At 41.0% G+C, this 11,580-nt stretch overlaps 1 pseudogene; it reads right to left on the bottom strand.

Moving 5' to 3' along the window:
• Positions 1–1,784: 1,784 nt before the first annotated feature.
• LOC147623028 (uncharacterized) lies at positions 1,785–3,982 on the bottom strand (annotated as a pseudogene).
• Positions 3,983–11,580: the final 7,598 nt, after the last annotated feature.

Genomic DNA, 11,580 nt, shown 5'->3' with positions numbered 1-11,580 from the left:
CATCCTTGTGAGGAAGCCACGAAGGTGGTGGTAGGCTCACAGATTGGTAGCAAAGGTTTGCTCAAGCTGATATGTTATTAGGCCAGCAGCTAGAAGCATTAGGTTAGGATTTCTGTCATACCTATGAACTCCAAGCCTGGGAGCTGATAAGAGTGGTATCTTCATGGTAGGTACTATGCTAAGAGTGGTGGCTCCTAGGCTTCGAGCTCAGTTACCAAGCTTGGAGCTCATAGGCATGAGGCTGGGAGTGATTCAGGTGGTATCTTGATGATAGGTACTATGCTAAGAGTTAAGGTAGCCACCACTGTTTACATTGCAGCTACTGTTCCAAAGCTGGTAGTTACCTTTCTATCCCTAAAAGCCACCATTGTCAACCTGGTAGCTTCCACTCTGAGGATGGTTGCTACCTTACCTACCTACTAGCTTTCACTCTATATACAGGTAGCTACCATTGTTGTTCCAAACCTGGTAGTTACCTTTCTGCCTTTTTAAAAGCCACCATTGTCAACCTGGTAGCTTCCACTCCTAACATGGTTGCTACCTTACCTAGCTGGTGGCTCTCACTCTATACAGGTAGCTACCACTGTTAACATGGCAGCTACCGTTCCAAAGCCGGTAGTTACCTTTCTGTCTTTAAAAGCCACTATTGTCAACCTGGTAGCTTCCACTCTTAGCATGATTGCTACCTCACCTACCAGGTGGCTTTCACTCTTAATAGGTAGCTACCACTGTTAACATGGCAGCTACTGTTCCAAATCTGGTAGTTACCTTTCTGTCCCTAAAAGTCTATCCCTAAAAGCCACCATTGTTCACCTAGTAGCTTCCACTCTTAACATGGTTGCTACCTTATCTACCTGGTGGCATCCACTCTAACCAAATAGCTACCACTCTGAACACGGCAGCTCTATTGTTCCAAACCTTTAACCTAAAAGCTATTGTTTATTTCTAGCATGAAAAATTTCTAAATTACCAAGTTAGTTCTAATTCTTTGACTTCTATAAGCTATATATGTTGTTCATAGGCTGATTTCTTGTCCTGATTTATTGCAGGTAATCACCACCATCCTGCTTTTTATCACCATCCTGCACTTTATCACCACCATCCTGCACTTTTTCACCATCATCCTGCACTTTATCACCACCATCATCCTGCACTTTATCACCACCATCCTGCACTTTATCACCACCATCCTGCACTTTTTCACCATCTTGCAGTGTATCACCATTCTGGCTTGTGAGGACATTGCCAGATATTTCAGCTAGTCCATCCACACTGACAGTGTCTGCAATGATAAATTTCATACATTGGAAAAGAACTTAATGAAATACATAACAATGAGAGATATATAAGAAACAAAATAGTTGGACTCTTTTCATTCATTAAATAGAAAATGTCAACAATTTGGTTACAGAGCCAGAATGGCTATTAATGGGACAAACCCAAAAAAGGGGGTTGACATGCATTCATGGGGAGAACTAGCAGAATTTAGGGTTGCAATCTTTTTTTGACTTTGGCAGTAGCACCTTTTCGTCCCGATCCTTCAGAGATATTAGTAGGTTCCTCCTTGTCCGGTTGATCATCTGTTATATTGGAAGCTTTATCTCTAGAGGTCCTTATTGCTTGAAGTTGGAGGATGCTGGCTAGAAGATCCTCTTGCATGGAAAATAATCATTAGCAAGTGAAAACATATTAGTCTACATTCAATTATAAAAGTGAACACAACCTTTCGTTTTCCTCTTTCTTCCCCTTTTCAACATTTTAAAGGCTTGTAGCAGTGAAGAACTCTATTCTTGATGATTCTCCTTGTCCATGTCACTATCTACAGGACTTTCTACACCCAAGTCCACAGGTTCTCTCTCCTTGATAGTGTCATCCTTTGGATCAAGTTCCTTGTTTTTTCCACGAAAATCTGCCACGGTCTCAAGTTCCGTGTCCAACTGTATATTTTCTACATTACAACCTGGTGTTGAAAAAACTTCATCCATTGGCTGAATATTTTTGGCATCCTCATTATCTGCAATAATGAGGATAGCTTTTAAGGGTAGCTGAAAAGCTAGAAGGTAGCTACCACGTAACTACCACGATTCCAAATGTAACTTTTAGGATATTAAGGGTAGCTGACAGGCTTTGAAGGTAGCTACCAAGCTTTCAAGGGTTAATACCAGTCTTCAAAGAGTAGCTATCAAGCTTGAAAGGGTAGCTATCAGGCTTTTAAGGGTAGCTGACAGCCTTTCCAGGTAGCTACCAGATAACTACCAGGAATCTAAGTAGCTCCCAAGCAGCATAAGATAGCTACCTTGCTACCAGAATCAGCTCCCAAGCAGCATAAGATAGCTACCTTGCTACCAGAATCAGCTCCCATGCTACAGATGACAACTCTAGGTGGTACCATTTATCCACATGCATCTTACCCTCACCCACCTTACAAAAAGGCACACAAAAAAAACCAGTAATGAGAAGACAAGGGTTAGAGAGCATAACGGTATGCTACGTACCGTGGGAAAAGCACGATTTGGTAGCAGTGTTTGGAAGCATGGAGGGTACTGTGCTTCGTGACTCCCTTGCATAACCGGGGGCATCAATGTGGCCAAGCATCAGCAAAGACCTTGTAGCAGGTGAGATCATTTGCGTGCATCCCATAGCCATGCAAATCTCTTTGCTTGTAGCAAGGTGAGAAAAACAATAAATACGATAAGCATGACCACAAGGAAGTATAAACATGCAAAGACCATCTGCATCATACATGACCAATCCACAAGCAGAACAAATATTGTGCGCATCCGATAAGCCCAGATCTGCATGTGGTAATTTAGGTGTTGGCAAGGATAGGAACACTTTGTTCCTTCTTGCCTGCATGTCTTTCACAAAATCCACCTGAGCACGCACATGCATCTCTATTTGTTTTGCATTTTCTAGAAACTCTTGACTTTCAGAGCCCGCACTAGCAGGAGCAGTACCCATAACAACTCCATCCACAGTTTGGATGGTCAGCTACAATCTGTCCACTTTCATCCTCAGCTCCTATAACTTCCTAGCATCTACTGGGTTTGACGCATTTTCAACCTTTTGCAACTCAGATTGTGCATCTTCCAACTGTCTTTTCAAACTACTAACCAGGAGTTGTGCCCCTTCATCTCGATGCATATCCGCTTTGTACTTCTCAACTTTTCTCGTAGCTTTGTTGAGCTCTGACAGGGCATGAGCATATTTCCTTTCAAGCACCTCAATTATTCCGTCCAACACAGCAATTGCCTCTAGGTCCACATGCATATTTTGTACTGTCTCCGATTGCTCAAGAGGCTTCACCTATTCAAACCTAGAGGTATGCGTTCCGGGGGGGGGGGGGGGGGGGTCACTCGTATAAATATGTAAGTATCACGTGGGTTCAACAGAAGGACATTTTAAATATTTAAAACTTACAAAAATATATTTACAGAGGGGATTTATTTATTGTATTTTTTTAAAAAATACAGATTTGAATAAGAAAGGATACATTATATTCACTAAAAAATTCACAGATAAGGGACTTTTTAAATAGGCCTTGAACGCACGTGATATAGAGGATTTATATATAGTGACCCCCCTCGAGGGTATGCGGTGCAGAGGAAGCATGGAAAATAGACCATCGGTGCTTCTTTGCTTGTAGCTTCTTTGCATCCATAGCCGCTATCATGCTCTCAAAAAATAAAGCCCAATCGACTGGCCCTTTTGTACACTCATGCAAAAAACCTCTTGCAAATGCCTTGGTCACCTCGATCCCATAGTTGCTAGGAGGTTCTTGATATACCGAAGTAAAAAGGGTGTAGAACCTGGGCCACAACTCTAGCTTCAAAGTCCTGCATTTTACTTTACTGCCCCTTCTTGGCACCTCATCAAAACATGATAGCCAATCTGCATCTGTAAAATTAGCCTCACCCAATGTTCGCGCATCCACTCTAGAATCTGAAAGACCGTAGACTTCATGTGCTTGGGCTTTGGTCATACAGAAAACTGACTTTCTTTCAAACTGGACATATGGAGGGTACCAACGCGATTTGCCCTGCAACATTCCATAGCACAACTAGAATCAGTCCAACACATTTTGCTAACATATTTTCATGTATGACCTGCTTGCTTTGGACATGCACCTTCCATATATATGCATGAGGCTACAAGTATGCTTATGTTAACAATGCTTGTGCGCATGTATAGAAAGTGTGGGAGTATCAAAGGTGTAGAAAATGTATTCTCCAGTGTGTTGTCAACATGCAATATGCAATGTAGTGTTACTAAAACTCAATAAAGCACTATTATCCACAACTTGAATTTTTCTAGGGATGTTTTGGTATGCAACACATTGCAATACATGACAAGTGAGGAGTCATCATTGAAGCAAAAAAATTATTTTGTAAGGTATTCAATAGGGACATTGTTTCATGGATGACATTGTGAGCACACTCACTCCATTACCCCCTGGAACAGCATGGTAATACCCTAGCATGCATGTGCAACACACTTCTAGAAAAATTCACACAAGCCAGGCACCTGAACAAAAATTGGCTGCACAACATGATGTGTAAAGATGCTCACTTTTGTGCTTGGAGTGGCATCTGCTGAGCCCAGCTGCATGTTGAACTTCTTGCTTGGTGTAGTAGGTGATTTGGGTGAAAGAGGATAATGCCCCTTTCTTATAGCTCCTTTAGCCTTTGCTGCAGCTGAGGAAGGAGAGGAGGAAGCTAGCACCCTGCGAGATTTCATGGCTGGGGATGGCTCTGGAGAAGATTCAAAGCCTGAGGAAGCAGGAGAAGAAGTGGGAGAGGAAGTTCTGCCTGTAGCATTTCCTCTGTGTGTCCTGTTGTCTGACCTCCCTCTCGGCTGCTTTGTTGTTGCTCTCAAGCTTCTAGCATTTCCACGCTTGCATGCTTCCCTCCCAGACAAGGGCCCCTGCTGCTGCAACCGACGGGCACTCCTCAAATTTCCACGCTGGCAGGGTTCCCCCCCAGACGAGGGCCCCTGCTCTGCTGCAACCGACGGGCACTCCTCATGATGGTTGCGAGACATGCAAAGGTAGTGCCCCCACTCCTTTGAATAAAATAAAAAATTTATTGAAGTCTTTTAAAATTCCCAACACTCCTATGGCTACCAACTGAGCTACCTCCCAGCTCCCAACCCTAAAATCTGGTAAGTAGTGTACCACCTATTCATGCATATACCCTGACAGCTGTGTGACAGCCATTCTAGAGACTGGCATAGTTATAGTGCCAGCTCATTTAGTTGGGTTCACACTATAGAGAACCCTAGTATGTATTTGGTTGAGTACCTTTTCATATGTGGTGTACTCTTATCTTTGTATATGGTGTGTTAAGTGTTGAGTGAAGAAGAAGAAGATTTTCAGCCTCTCACCTTGTGTGTTCTCTTTTAGGGTTTTGTGAGGGTGTGTGTGCTTGAGCTGAAGCTCTCTTCTCCCCTGCATCTTTTCATGGTATCAGAGCCTGGTTCATGCTAAGGGCTGAGCTGCAAGCAAGAGAAGCAAAGGAAGTGGTACGAGGGTAAGAGCTTCATCTACTCTTTCCTATTTGCGTTGGCGACTACACCCTTGTCTACACCCTTGTTTGGAGCTCTACGGGAGGCACCGGCAAACGATCTTTGATTGAGGAGCTTTCTTCACAGGAGTAAAGCTATAGGGAAACTATACTATCCTATCGGACCAAATTTTTAGGGCCCAAAACGCATTTCGAGCGCGTTACGACCTCCATTTTTCAAAAAGCAGGCGATTTCGAGCACTACGGGTAAGTCATCGATTCTTTGGAGAACTCTGTTTTAAGAACTGCAGGAAGACATATTGGTTGTGCAGACATTATGTGTGCTGCAACAAGGAGGTCAACAGTTGTTTTGCCACCATTGGGTGTATGTATGCACATTGAGGTCACTAGTTGTGACATTTGAGTGTAGAACAGTACCGTTTTGCAGAAAATACAGCAGTTTGTGCAGGACAAATCAGAGTGTTGTTTCTGGTAGATTTGTGTGTCTGGCAAGATGTCAAATGATAGCATAAACCAGATTGTTGCTGAGAAGCTTGATAAGAACAACTTCCATGCTTGGAGGTTCCTGATGGGAAAGGGTTACTGGGAAGGTGAGCATGAAAAGGTACCGGAGATCAATCCGACTGTTACAGACGTGAAAGAGTTCAAGGATTGGAACCAAGGAGCCAGAAAAGTTATGTATTGGCTCTCTATCAGTATACAAGACACCAATATTGGGCACATTCAGGATGCCAAGTCCCCCAAGGAGGCGTGGGACACCTTGGTAAAACTCTATGAAACGAATACCAAGGCACGAAAGATACAGTTGAAGAATGAACTTCATATTGTGGAGAAAAAGAGTATGTCTGTGAATGACTATGCATTGAAGATTAAGGGTATTGTGGAATCCCTTGCATCTATTGGCTTTTGAGTAGATGATGATGACAAGGTGGAAGCTGTCTACGTGGTCTCGAGCCATGATACAAGGCATTCAAGATGTTTATTCAGACTCAGGAAAACATTCCCAATTTCACAAATTTGTTATCTATGTTGATTACAGAAGAGAAGAACAGTCTTCACAAAACAAAAACAATTCAGAGCAACATGCCTTCTACACAAGTTCAGGAAGAGGATGAGGTAGAGGAGGCCGTGGACGTGGTCAAGGAGGTGGCCGAACAGGTAATCAGAATTATGGCCAGTAGCAGCAACAACAACAGTCCTAGAATTAACAACAACAACAACAACACACACAGGTGGAAGAGGCCAATTCGAGGCAGGGGGAGTCAAAGAGGTCGTGTAAATTGGCAAAGGCAGTATAATGATACACGTGGATGCTTTTATTGTGGTAAGCCTGGACATGTGCAGGCAGATTGTTATAAGAAGCAGGCTAACATGCAAAATGGAAAATTGTAGCAAAACAACTATGCATCCCCTCGAGTAGAAACAATGAGGATAATGAAAGGTTAATTCAGCATGTCGTTAATGCCATGTTTGAAAATGTTGAAGCAGCACAAAAAGATGATGTATGGTACATTGATTCAAGTGCTTCAAACCACTTGACAAGTCATGGGGAGTGGTTCAAGGAGATGAAAAACCTTGAAAGACCAGGTTTTATGGAAACAGGGGATGACACTGCTCATCCAATTGCCCATGTTGGAGATGTGCCATTGTCTATGCAGGATGGCAAAGTGAAGTACCTTGCAGATGTACTTCATGTTCCAAACATAACAAAGAATCTGGTTTTAGTTGGCCAGATGATTGAGCAAGGTTTGCAAGTTCGGTTTAACGCTGATGGTTGTTATAAGGCACATCACTATGCATACATAGCAAAAGTTGTGCAGGTTGTAGAGCCCACATGCATTGATGAGGCTATTGAAAATGTGTGTTGGGAGAAAGCTATGGATGAGGAGATGGATGCACTATATGGAAATGAGACTTGGGATTAAATGCAATTTCCTGAAGGCAAGAAAGCCATTGGATGCAAGTGGGTGTAAAAGTAAAACATAACAGTGATGGAAGCATAAGCAAGTATAAGGCTAGATTGGTAGCCAAAGGATATGCACAGATAAATCCCCTCTCTTCTCCCCTGCATCTTTTCAATCAAGCATAAATAAATCCCCTCTTAACATTGTAGATGCTTCAAGGTAGTTGAATATACACAAACGTAATTTCTATGTAGCCAGAGAGTATTTGAAAACCTCTGCTGATGGTATTTTACCATTATCTTGATGTCATGACAAGCCCATGCAGTAGGCATAATCACCGGATGAGGTGAAAGAGCTTGTTTTTAAATTTTTGTCAAGCCATACTTGTGTTTCATTCAACAAAAAGGATGTATGTCGCAAGCTCCTTGGTAGAAAATCTTATGTGTTAAGCATCTCATACATTTTCTCGATTAACCTCAGGTAACAACAACAACCCATGCTCCAACACATGTGATGATTTGGTGTGCTTTTATACATTATATATTCCTTTAATATAGATTCAAATGCTTTGTGATGATGCCAAATACTAGAGTAGATTTTTCCAACTGGTATACAAACAAATGTAGAATTCTCTACTTTTCTATGATTCTATTATCCTTGTCTATGCGTTATTTCCTTATTTTATCCATGTTTGTGTGTTATGTCTGATTGTCAAATTTTCAGCTAGTCAGAAGAAGTCAGATTTGCAGAATTAAAGGGGAAAGTGTTCTAGAGTCAGCTTATATCAGCTGTATTTTTGGTTTAGTCAGCTCTGATATTATAAAAAAGTTCCATTTTCTCTCTAGATCTGACTAGTTGCTACCACGTCAACACTGCAGAGAAGCTAGCAGAAGTCAACCTATAGCTCTTGGACTACTTGGGGAGTTTAGGACTGGAAAATCTTGCACATAAAAAGAAATTCTCCTCCATCACAATGCAGGGCATAGTTCTAAACACTTTTCAACTTGGGGCAGCAATAAACAAAACCAAGAAAACGAGTGTAAAATCAGTAAGAGATTGGTGTTAAACTAGTAAGATTTTTGATGGAAAACAAGCTGTATAAACTTATAAATAAGCAAAAACAAGCTTAACAGGCTTTTCACCGGTATCATACCAGTCCCAAACCAATATGATACCGGTTGTGGAATGATAGCAGTCTAGCACTATCCATACGAAAAATATTGGCTATTGGTTAACACTGCTATCATATTGGCTTAAAAGCACGTTCTCCTCTAATGTACTTTGTATTTAGCAAATTTTTTAATACCGGTTGAACATTGATATGATATCGGGTAAAGGCCGGAAGGAGAACTTGGGGTGGCCATATGATACCAGTGTTTTGTACCGGACCGGTATGATACCGTATGATACCAGTGTTTTGTACCGGTATGATACCGTATGATACCAGTGTTTTGTACTGGTATGATACCGTTTGGAACATTAGCTCTATGCAGCATGAATTAGATATAAGGTAAAGATCATATTTTCTTTAGACAACACTATTTTGAAACAATATGATATTGGTGTTAAACCAATAAGATATTGGTTGTTAAACCAACTGCGTACACCTAGGAGCCTATAACTACAAACTAGTTTCAAACCAAATGGCTCACTTGCTATGATGTTTTTGTATTGCAAGTTAAACTATATTTGTTGTTTAAGGAGATGCATCCATAGGAACCAATTCATAAACGAGCTTTCGAAAAATTAAAGCCATACTTTGTATGATGCAAGCTTAAGGATCGATATACTTGTTGCTACATAACACATGTTCAGATGTCATTCTTAAAAGATGCCTTGAGCTAGATTAGAGGATATACTCTTAGGTTGCATGGCAAAGCATGTCAATGCGATTGTGTCATTTGTAATGGGGATTCTCAGCCAGGTGGGTGCAAGGTTGTAGAGAAATTATACAAGAGCATCATAAGCACATGGGAGTCAATCTTATGTCCCAAAGTTGAAGGTACTATGTTCCATGCTTTGAAGTGTCTAATGGAGAGTTGCATTGTTTATGGTCCTGGAAACATAGAAATTTGTCTAGTTGAATCTTCATATGTTGGATGGCTTTACTTCAGGATATATAATGTGGAACCACTCATGATGGAAAGACAAAGAAGAGGAAAGAGTTAATACACAAGGAAATGCCATGCAAGGCACTGAATCAAATGTTCAATGATCAGCTCGGAAAGTTTATTAAACATAATTTTGTGTACATATGGCAAGCTGAGCAATACAAAGAATGCATGTCCAATTTTCCTAAAGATGTGGTAGCATCTATTGTAGACTTGGGAATTACTCTTTCAAGGAGAAAAATGAGATACAATCAATGCAATGGTATTCAAGACAAGTTTCCATATTTGTGCATATTACATAATTTCACATTGCAGGTGACATCCACAAAATGATACACTTTTCTATCTCTAATGATAAGAAGCATGATACCCATTTTGTGTACACATTGTTTCATGCTATATTATAATTGGGTATTACATTTTGGAATTCACCTACAACGTCATTGGGTTTGGTCTGATGGTGTTTCATCTCAATTCAAAGCAAAAAGGGCTTTCTACATTGTTTCCAAGTACATTGCCATCACATGGTTGCAAATGACATGGAATTTCTTTAGCTCTGGTCATGGAAAGGGAGAGCATGATGGCGAGGGTGATGTAGTGAAGAGAGTCTTAACTCATGAACAACTTCTTTAGCTCTGGTCATGGAAAGGGAGAGCATGATGGCGAGGGTGATGTAGTGAAGAGAGTCTTAACTCATGAACAACTCAATCCTAATGGTGCTAAGCTCCAATGTGCAACTGATGTCGTAAAGTTTTTGCAAGAAATGCTCACCATTGGAGCCGAGTCCACATATGCATCACAAGCTATGTTAGTAGAGTCTGCTGGGAGATAACACTGGGTAATATAGATAGTGATGAGGCATGGGATGTAAAGGCTATAACAAACACAAGATCCCTATATTCAGTCTTTACATAATCTCAGCACGATCCAACATCATTGAGAGTGCGTCGGTTTATCATGTTATTGTAGTAATTGTATGGAGCACTTATGGCATAGATGCAGTAATCAGTCTCATATTCATAGTTGGGAGTACATTGTCCTTGAACCATTGCAGATGGCACTGAAGAAGGCAATGTTGACATTGATGTTAACATCACAAATGTTGAGGAGGCCACCTATGAAGGGCACCATGAAACCTTTAATAATGTCCTTATAGGAGACAATTTTGCGATGGATAGATGAGAAAGGAAATCCAGAGAATGCAGACTTCTACATCTTGAAATGCACAAAGTAGAAAGAGCTATGCAAGAGACCTACAAATGATGACTGATGGGGGAATGCCATTGTACGAGGTTGTTTTATTGTGAAAGGTCTATTCTATGCACCACCCACATTAACAAAAATCTGTTTGTCATCCTATCCCCTGCTGAGGTACATGAAGTTGCGTACAATAGTATGGCATTAAATTTTTAACATACTTGTTAGATATAAAGCTATGTAAAACACTATGCCATCCAATTGTTAGCATACTTGTTGACATATTTGTAATGAAAAAAAAGACGCAATAATATTCAATATCTTGTGAATTTAAGCTGATGTACTCATATATATTTCAAAAAATATAGGTGTGTCACTCTGTGTATACATGGGAGAATTTTAGGGGCTGAATGTAAACATTGAATATAAACTAGCACCACAACACCAACACAACACAAATCCAGAGTACCAATCAACTCAGATGATATCCTAAGTCCCTCAACAGCTGACACAATTAGACACCTTAAAACCCCTCAAACTAACTCCTCCATGATGAGAAGAAGATTGTGGGGGATGGCGGCGAGGGATCAGTGATTGAAAACATGAATTTGAATGTGAATGTGGATGTGACTTTGACCGGGGTGTCCTTGGATTAAGGCTCTCTTCTGCTCTTTCCATGTCTTCCCACAATCTTCCTTGTGCTTGCCTTTGGGTCTCCATCTCAACCTGTAAGATTCCTCCCTCCAGCTTTTGAGGTGTGCAGGTGTAAGAACCTCCCTCCAGCTTTTGAGGTGTGCAGGTGTAAGAACCTCCCTCTCTAATCTTATAATTATTCCCCTCTCTGAA

The sequence above is a fragment of the Cibotium barometz genome, chromosome 27 (assembly GCF_041138505.1).
Source record: "Cibotium barometz isolate CiBa-2024 chromosome 27, ASM4113850v1, whole genome shotgun sequence".
Classification (NCBI taxonomy): Eukaryota; Viridiplantae; Streptophyta; class Polypodiopsida; order Cyatheales; family Cibotiaceae; genus Cibotium; species Cibotium barometz.
Note: the sequence above shows the minus strand (reverse complement) of the source record. Positions and strands in the feature narration are given on the sequence as shown.